Below are 9,125 nucleotides of genomic sequence, written 5' to 3'. Positions count from 1 at the left end.
CCAGCTTGGGCAACGTGGCGAGACCATCTCTACAAAAAATGAAAAATAAAAAATAAAAACTGAGCAAAAGACATATACATGCATTTCACAGAAGAAGAAACAGGATGGCCAATTACCATTTGAAAACGTGCTCAATCTCGTTAATAATAACGGAAATACAGGCTGCTCTGCCTGTGAGTAGTCATGCTTTTGTTTCTTTACTTCTCTGATAAACGTGCTTTCACACACACACACAAACGGAAGGATAAATTAAGACAACAAAAATATACCATGGTAGCACTGGGTTGGCAAAGAAAAATAAACAAGTGTAATCAAATCAGAATCAGAGAGGATATAGATAACTTACTACATACAAATGGGGAATCTCTTTTTTACATATATGTTCCAGGAAATATACAAAAATATTCATAGCCATGTTTATTAGAGCAAAAAGCTTAAGATAATCTAAGTCCCTTAGTGAAAGACTGCATCGTAGTCACATAATTAAATATTATGTAGCTACGACAATTAACATCCTGCAACAAAAGGGATATATCTTAAAAACATCATGTGCAGGAACAAGACCAGGACGTGTGCCCGCACCACTCTGCTGGAGGTCTAGCCAGGACAATTAGGCAGGAAAAAAATATAAATGGCATCCAGACGGGAACGGAAACAAAATTACCCATTTCACATGTCCTGATCTTGTATATGGAAAATACTTAAGGAATCCATAAATAATTACTAGAGCTAATGAAATTCACAAGGTTACAGGACATAAGATCAATATATAAAAATCAGTTGTAGGCTGGGCACAGTGGCTCACCCCTGTAATCCCAGCACTTTGGGAGGACAAGGAGGGTGGAGAGCCTGAGCTCAGGAGTTCGAGACCAACCAGGGCAACATGGCGAAGGCTTGTCTCTACCAAAAATACAAAAAATTAGCCAGGCATGGTGGCACTCACCTGTGGTCCTAGCTACTGGGGAGGCTAAGGTGAGAGGATTGCTTGAGCCTACGAGGCAGAGGTTGCTGTGAGCTGACATTCAGCCACTGCACTCCAGCCTGGGTGACAGAGTAAGACCCCGTCTCACAAAAAGAGAAAATAAAGAAGATCTGTATTCATGGGTTGGAAGACAGTATTGTTAAGATGACTGTACTCCCCAAATTGGTCTACAGATTCAATGCAATAATGATCAACATCCTGGCTGGCTTCATGCACAAACTGACATGTGAATCCTAAAATTCATATGGAAATGCAAGGGACCCATAGTAGCCAAACAGTCTTGAAAAAGAACAAAGTTGGAGGATTCACACTTCTCATTTTTAAAACTTACTACAAGCTTACATTAATCAAGATTGTGTGGTACTAGCAGAAGCATAGACCTATAGATCAATGGAATAGAATTCAGAGTCCAGAAATGAACCCTTAAATTTATCATCCATCAGTTAGTTTTCAACAAGAGTGCCAAGATCATTTAATGGGGGAAAAAAATAGTCTTTTCAACAAATGGTACTAGGACAACTAGATATCTACATGCAAAAGAAGGAAGTTGGACCCCTACCTCGTACACAAAAAATCAACTCAAAGTGATCAAGGACTGAAATGTAACAGCTAAAACTATAAAACTCTTAGAAACTAAGACAGATAAATAAGTCTTTGGAATCTTGAATTAGGCAGTGGCTTCCTTTTTTTTTAACTTCAATCTTTTATTTCCATGGTGTTTGAATACATGAGTAAGGTCTTTAGTGGTGATTTCTGAAACCTTGGTGCACCCATCACCCAAGCAGTATACACTGTACCCAGGCAATGGCTTCTTTTTTTTTTTATTTTTTATTTTTTGAGACGGAGTTTCGCTCTTGACACCCAGGTTGGAGTGCAATGGTGCAATCTCAGCTCGTCGCAACCTCTGCTTCCCAGGTTCAAGCGATTCTCCTGCCTCAGCCTCCCGAGTAGCTGGGATTACAGGCACATGCCACAACACCCAGCTATTTTTTTTGTGCGTGTGTATTTTTAGTAGAGATGGGGTTTCACCATGTTGGTCAGGCGAGTCTCGAACTCCTGACCTCAGATGATCCGGCCGCCTCGGCCTCGCAAAGTGCTGGGATTGCAGGCGTGAGTCACCGCGCCCAGCGGCAATGGCTTCTTAAATGTAACACACAAATAATAAGCCACCAAAGAAAAAATATATAAATTGGACGTAACAAAAATTGAAAATTTGTACTTCAAAGGACTCTGTGAAGAACGTGAAAAGATAACATAATAGGGAAAAAACCTTTACAAATCATATATCTGATAAGACTCCAGTATCCAGGATATGTAAAGAACTCTTACAACTCAACAAGAAGACAAATAACCTAACTTAAAAAATGAACAGGCCAGGAGCAGTGGTTGTAATCCCAGCATTTTGGGAAGCCAAGGAAGGCGAATCACCTGAGGTCAGGAGTTTGAGACCAGCCTGACCAACATGAGGAAATCACATCTCCACTAAAAATACAAAAAAAATTAACCAGGCGTGGTGGCATGCACCTGTAACCCCAGCTACTTGGGAGGCTGAGGCAGGAGAATTGCTTGAACCCAGAAGGAGGAGGTTGCAGTGAGCCAAGATCGCACCATTACACTCCAACCTGGGCAACAAGAGGGAAACTCCCTCTCAAAAAAAACAACCAAAAAAAAACAAAAGAGCAAAGAAGGTCAGGCACAGAGGCTCATGCCTGTAATCCCAGCACTTTGGGAGGCCAAGATAAGAGGATCACTTGAGGCCAGGAGTTCAAGACCAGCCTGGGCAATAAAGCAAGACCCTGTCTCTGTATCAACAACAAAAACAATAGACAAAGAGGCCGGGCACAGTGGCTCACATCTGTAATCCAGCACTCTGGGAAGCCAAGGCCAGTATATCGCTTGAGGTCAGGAATTCAAGACCAGCCTGGCCAAAATGGTGAAACCCCATCTCTACTAAAAATACAAAATTTAGCTGGGGGCACTTGTAATCCCAGCTACTAGGGAGGCTGAGGCAAGAGAATCACTTGAACTCAGGAGGCAGAGGTTGCAGTGAGCCAAGATCACGCCACTGCAGTCCAGCCTGGGCGACAGAGAAAGACCTGTCTCAAAAAAAAAAAAAGGACAAAGAATATGAATAAACATTTCTCCTAAAAAGATATGCAATTGGCCAATAAGCACAAGAAAAGATGATCGACATCATTAGTCATTAGGGAAATACAAATGAAAACCATAAGATACCACTTCACAACCACTAGGAGAACTATAATCAAAAGTCAAGAGACTAACAAGTGCTGGCAAGAAACTAGAACCCTCGGCTAGGCACAACAGCTCGTGCTTATCCTAGTATTTTGGGAGGAGACGGTAGGAGGATCAGCTGAGGTCAATAATTTGAGACCAGCCTGGGCAACATAGTGAGACCTCATCTCTATTAAAAATAAAACTTAAAAAATTAGCCATGGCCCAGGCACACTGGTTCACACCTGTAATCCCAGCACTTTGGGAGGTCGACACCGGTGGATCACTTGAGGCCAGGAGTTCAAGACCAGCCTTCACAACATGACAAAACCCCATCTCTACGAAAAATACAAAAATTAGCCAGACATGGTGGCACATGCCTATAATCCCAGATACTTGGAAGGCTGAGGCAGGAGAATTGCTTGAACCCAGGTGACAGAGGTTGCAGTGAGCCAAGATTGCACCACTGCACTCCAGCCTGGGCAACAGAGCAAGACACCATCTCAAAATAAATAAATTAAATTAATAAATAAATAAATTTTATGTATATATATACTTACCAGTTTATAAAAAACAGTTGGATCCAAATTATTTTTCTGACAAAATGGGAAAAGATTAAACTTTAAGAATTTTTAAAATACGCCAACTTATAAAGATTGTGAGCCAAATTTGGGGTAACAGCCTAAGTCAGTTACCAATACACTGGGTTGGACCAAGAATAGTTAACTGTGAAAACATGACTGCATTATGTGAGGAGGCCTAAAAGACAGAAGTGACTCCAACCAGTCTGCACAGTATTCTCTTGGACTCAATTTTTTGTCCTTGACGAAAAGAGTGTTGCCCTTTCTTTTAGTATAGAGAGGAAGTCTTTCCATGAGAACTTCATCTTTTGCCTTTAAGAAACAGCATGAAGTTCATAATGATTTTCTTTTTGTATCTCCTGGTTGTCAAGTGTTTTTACTTAAATAGTCAGTATTCTGTCTTTCTCTCTCTTCTTTTTTCCAGTGGTGGGGGTGGGGGGGATTGGTGGTGGTAATGGGAGGAGACAGGTAATTTTATGTTGATTAAATACACATTCAGTGCCCCTTTAGAAGATAACTTTTCCCCTGAGAAGAATGAGAAGATTAACCAAGTGAGCATGGGGAGAAAGGGCTTTCTGGCAGAAGACAGAGCAAATCCTTTCCAGAAGCCGAAGATAACCAGAGAGACAGGGACCCACGGTATGAGGGGAAGAGTGTAATGAAAAGAGGCTGGAAAGGTTGGCAGTGTCCCTCACACACAGCCTTGGAGCTCACATGAAGAGCTGAACCACAAAGGGTTCCGAGTAGGGATCTGATACAACTGGGTTTACATTTGGGGAGGAGCATGTAAAAGAGGCCTGCCCTGTCAGAGCCTCACATTCTCCTGGTCAAAGGGGCTGGGTCAGGAATGTTCACAAGATCTGACCAGTACCTGAGATAACTGAGACTCAGGCTGTCTTCCCCAGCAGGACGGGATACCTAGGAGAATGTGGACTGGGCAGGAGCCGCTGCAGCTATCTTATTACCACAAGAGGATGGTCTATTGGAGAATGAAGCTGAAAGAAAACTATGACAGTGAAGGAGATCTGGCCTGACCAAATCCATCTTGCCTTTAACATCCAAGCTGCCTGTATTAGTTCATTTTCACACTGCTGATAAAGACTGGGCAATTTACAAAAGAAAGGGGTTGAATGGACTTAAGAGTCCCACGTGGCTGGGGAGCCCTCACAATCATGGCAGAAGACAAGGAGGAGCAAGTCACGTCTTATATGGATGGCAGCAGGCAAAGAGAAAGAGCTTGTGCAGGGAAACTCCCATTTTTATTTTTTTTTTATTTTATAGTTTTTAGATGGAGTCTTGCTCTATTGCCCAGGCTGGAGTGCAGTGGCATGATCTCAGCTCACTGCAGCCTCCACCTCCCAGGTTCAAGCAATTCTCCTGCCTCAGCCTCCCGAGTAGCTGGGATTACTGGTGCCCACCACCACGCCCGGCTAATTTTTATGTTTTTCAGTAGAGACGGGGTTTCACCATGTTGGCCAGGCTGGTCTCAAACTCCTGACCTCAGGTGATCCCCACCTTCGCCTCCCAAAGTGCTGGGATTACAGGTATGAACCACTGCACCCAGCCTAAAAATAAAAATTATAAGACTGACAAAACAGACTCCTTGTTGCAATAAGATACCGAATTTCAACCTGACTCTGGCATTGCATCACATGCTCTCTGAGGGCTGCCACCTAAGAAACTTCATCTACATAACAACGGCCTTGGCTTCCACAATCCATTTATCTTAAGCATTCTCTTCTACTGACTTCTTAAATCTTTAGACAAAGCTTAACTCTGTCTGTCAGCCAACTGCCAATCAGGAAATCTCTGAATCCACCTGTGACCTGAAGCCACTCCCCAAGATATTCCACCTTTTTAGATGGAAGCAATGTACACCTTCCAGGTATTGACCTATGTCTTTGCTTGTTAACAGCTGTCTCCCTAAAATGTATAAAAAACCAAACTATAACCCGACCACCTCAGGCACACTTTCTCAGGACCTCTTAAACTGTACTCTGGGCCATGGTCACTCGTATTGGCCCAGAATAAACATCTTTAAATATTTTACAGAATTAGTATTTTCATCAAGTGTCAAAGACAACAGGTTTCAGTCTGTATGGTTGCTGATAATAAAATAATTGTAAGTATGACATATACTATCTACGTAGTCATGACTATAAGGCATGAGAAATAATATAGTCAGGCTGTGTGCAGTAGCTCATGCCTGTAATCCTAGCACTTTGGGAGGCCGAGGCAGGTGGATTGCTTGAGGTCAGGAGTTTGAGACCAGCCTGGCCAACATGGTGAAACCCCGTCTCTACTAAAAATACAAAAATTAGCCGGTTGTGATGGTGCGCACCTGTAGTCCCAGTTACTTGGGAGGCTGAGGCATAAGAATCGCTTTAGCCCAGCAGGCAGAGGTTGCAGTGAGCTGAGATTGCACCGTTGCACTCCAACCTGGTCAACGTGCGAAACTAAAATAAATAAATAATATAGCAAAATAGCATCACAATGCTGGGTGTGCAGCATACCGGCTCACACCTGTAATTCCCGTACTTTGGGAGACCAAGACAGGAGGATCATTTGAAATAAGGAGTTTCAGACCAGCCTGGGCAACAAAGCAAGACCTCAGCTCTACAAAAGGAATTTTTAATTAGCCAGGTGTAGTGGTACACACCTAGTGTACCTCCCAGTTACTTGGGAGGGTGAGGCAGGAGGATCTCTTGAACCCAGGAGTTCAAGACTGCAGTGAGCTATGATAGAACCACTGCACTCTAGCCTGGGTGACAGAGGAAAACCCTGATTCAGAAAAAAAAAAAAAAGAAAAGAAAAAAATATATATATGGGATTTTGCAATGATCAGGTCTATGAAGAAGATATTTCTTACCAAATTGCAATAAAATATTGTTATTTGCTAAATAGTCACAGTGAGATCCTGCTGCCCCTGCCTACCTACAACCTGAGTGGTGCCTGTTCTGTGTCCTGCAAGATACATGTAGCCTTAGGGAAATTATAGGTCAGGTATATATGAAATGTGTGGGAAATTGAGGCAATTGTTCCACTCTACATTGGCTAGAGAAGGCTGAACACTTTTGTGGCCATGGTGGTTTTGTCCCCTTTTATGCGGTATAAGTCTAGTTTATACATTAATATTTAATATTTTATTCCTACTGCTCAATATAACTTTTTCAGGAGCAATAAACTAAAACAAAAACATTCCAGAAACTCATATTTAATTATAAATTAAGTTCTGAATTTCAATTTCTCAAAGTTGATTATGAAGGTGAAACTTCCACAAAATGTCAACCTTTACCTTCCATCAGGGAGGTCAAAGATAAATCACCAGATTCTAACAAGATGACACCATTCTGATTCAGAAGCATCACATCTATCAAAAGTGAGTAATTATTTTAAGACTGTGCCTGAAAACAACAAGTGGATCTGCAGAAGTGGATTTACATATCATCCTGTAAATCATGACTCTTCACTTAGATCAAATTTTTCCTCAGAAAAGTACTTCAGTGTGATAGTATTAATAACACGTTTTTCTGACTGGGCGAGGTGGCTCACGTCTGTAATCACAGCACTTTGGGAGGCTGAGGTGGACAGATCACTTGAAGCCAGGAGTTTGAGACCAGCTTGGACAACATGGTGCAACTCTGTCCCTACTAAAAATCCAAGAATTAGCTGGGTGTGGTGGTGCATGCCTGTAATCCCAGCTACTTGGGAGTCTGAGGCGCGAGGATTGCTTGAACCCAGGAGAGAGAGGTTGCATGAGCTGAGATCACACCACTGTACTCCAGCCTGGGCCACAGAGCAAGACGAGACTCTGTCTCAGAAAAGAAAAAGGCCATTGCAGTGCCTCACATCTGTAATCCCAGCACTTTAGGAGGCCAAGGAGGGTAGATCACCTGAGGTCAGGAGTTCAACGCCAGCCTGGACAACATGGTGAAACCCCGTCTCTACTAAAAATACAAAAATTAGCTGGGTATGGTGGTGCACACCTGTAGTCCCAGCTACTCAGGAGGCTGTGGCAGGAGAATTGCTTGAACCTGCGAGGTGGAGTTCCAGCATGGGTGACAGTGTGAGACTCCATTTCAAAAAAAATAAAATAAAATAAAAATAGGCCAGGTGCAATGGCACATGCCTGTCATCCCAGCACTTTGGGAAGCCGAGGTGTGTGGATCACCTAAGGTCAGGAGTTTGAGACCAGCCTGACATGGTGAAACTCCATCTCTACTAAATACAAAAAATTAGCCAGGCATGGTGGCACACACCTGTAGCCCCAGCTACTTGGGAGGCTGAGGCAGGAGAATCACTTGAACCCAGGAGGCGGAGGTTGCAGTGAGCCGAGACTGCACCATTGCACTCCATCCCACCTGGGCAACAAGAGCAAAACTCCGTCTCTAAATAAATAAATAAATAAATGCTTTTCTCTGCAGCCCTTGCCAACTTGAGTTCGGAAATTTGAGCCTTTGCAGACCCACCTGCTTCCTACAATGGAATTGAACAAGTCCTCTGAACTGGTGCATTTCGTTCAAACTCAGTTCAAACATGTTATCAAAATAGCATCTGAAACTCAAAAAAATTCTCAGCCTTTGTTTTTTTTAGCAAATTACGATTCTTACAACATTACAAACAGGAAGACATTAAAATATATCCCTATGGAGCAATAAAACTCAATGAAAGTTCAAAAGAGAATGTCTTTTGAAAGTCTGTAACTGAACTGTTTTTTTCTTTTAAAGAGGGAGTCTCACTATGTTGCGGAGGCTGGACTTGAATTCTTGGGCTCAAGCAATCCTCCCACCTCAGCCTCCCGAGTAACTGGGACTACAGACGCGGCCACCACCCCCAGTTCAACATCCCGACATGTAGGAGTAAACTCTTCTGACGGGTACACTTGGTCTTAATTGGATCAACTGACATTCCGAATCCAAATATAATTGAGAAGGGCCACGATTTTGCAGCATCCAAATCTGGTGAAGCACTCACAAGAATCGAGAGTTCCTTACTCCCCTGGGGCGGGGGCCCGCGAGCCCTGTGTGCCTGGTGCGGGAACAGCAGCGCCGCGTCACCCGGGTCCCCCTTCCGGGCAGTAGGTGGAGCCTCTTCCTGTCCTGACAGCGCCAGATATAGCCACCCCGCCCTCCCGGCATTCCCCTGGGTCGCCGCAGGGTGAGCGTGAAAAGCTCCGTCCCCATTGGGTGCGCGTGCGCACACGGCGGCAGCCAAACCGCAGGCGCGCGCCCCCTCCCCGCAAGCTCGCGCGCTCACGCACGCGCCTCGCTGACGCGCAGGGCCTGCCCGGGGGCCGCGGTGAACCCGGCTGGAGGCGGGCTGGGGGCGGG

Source organism: Rhinopithecus bieti, unplaced genomic scaffold (genome assembly GCF_001698545.2).
Source record: "Rhinopithecus bieti isolate Rb0 unplaced genomic scaffold, ASM169854v2 scaffold_33210, whole genome shotgun sequence".
Classification (NCBI taxonomy): domain Eukaryota; kingdom Metazoa; phylum Chordata; class Mammalia; order Primates; family Cercopithecidae; genus Rhinopithecus; species Rhinopithecus bieti.
This window is presented reverse-complemented; position numbering follows the sequence as displayed.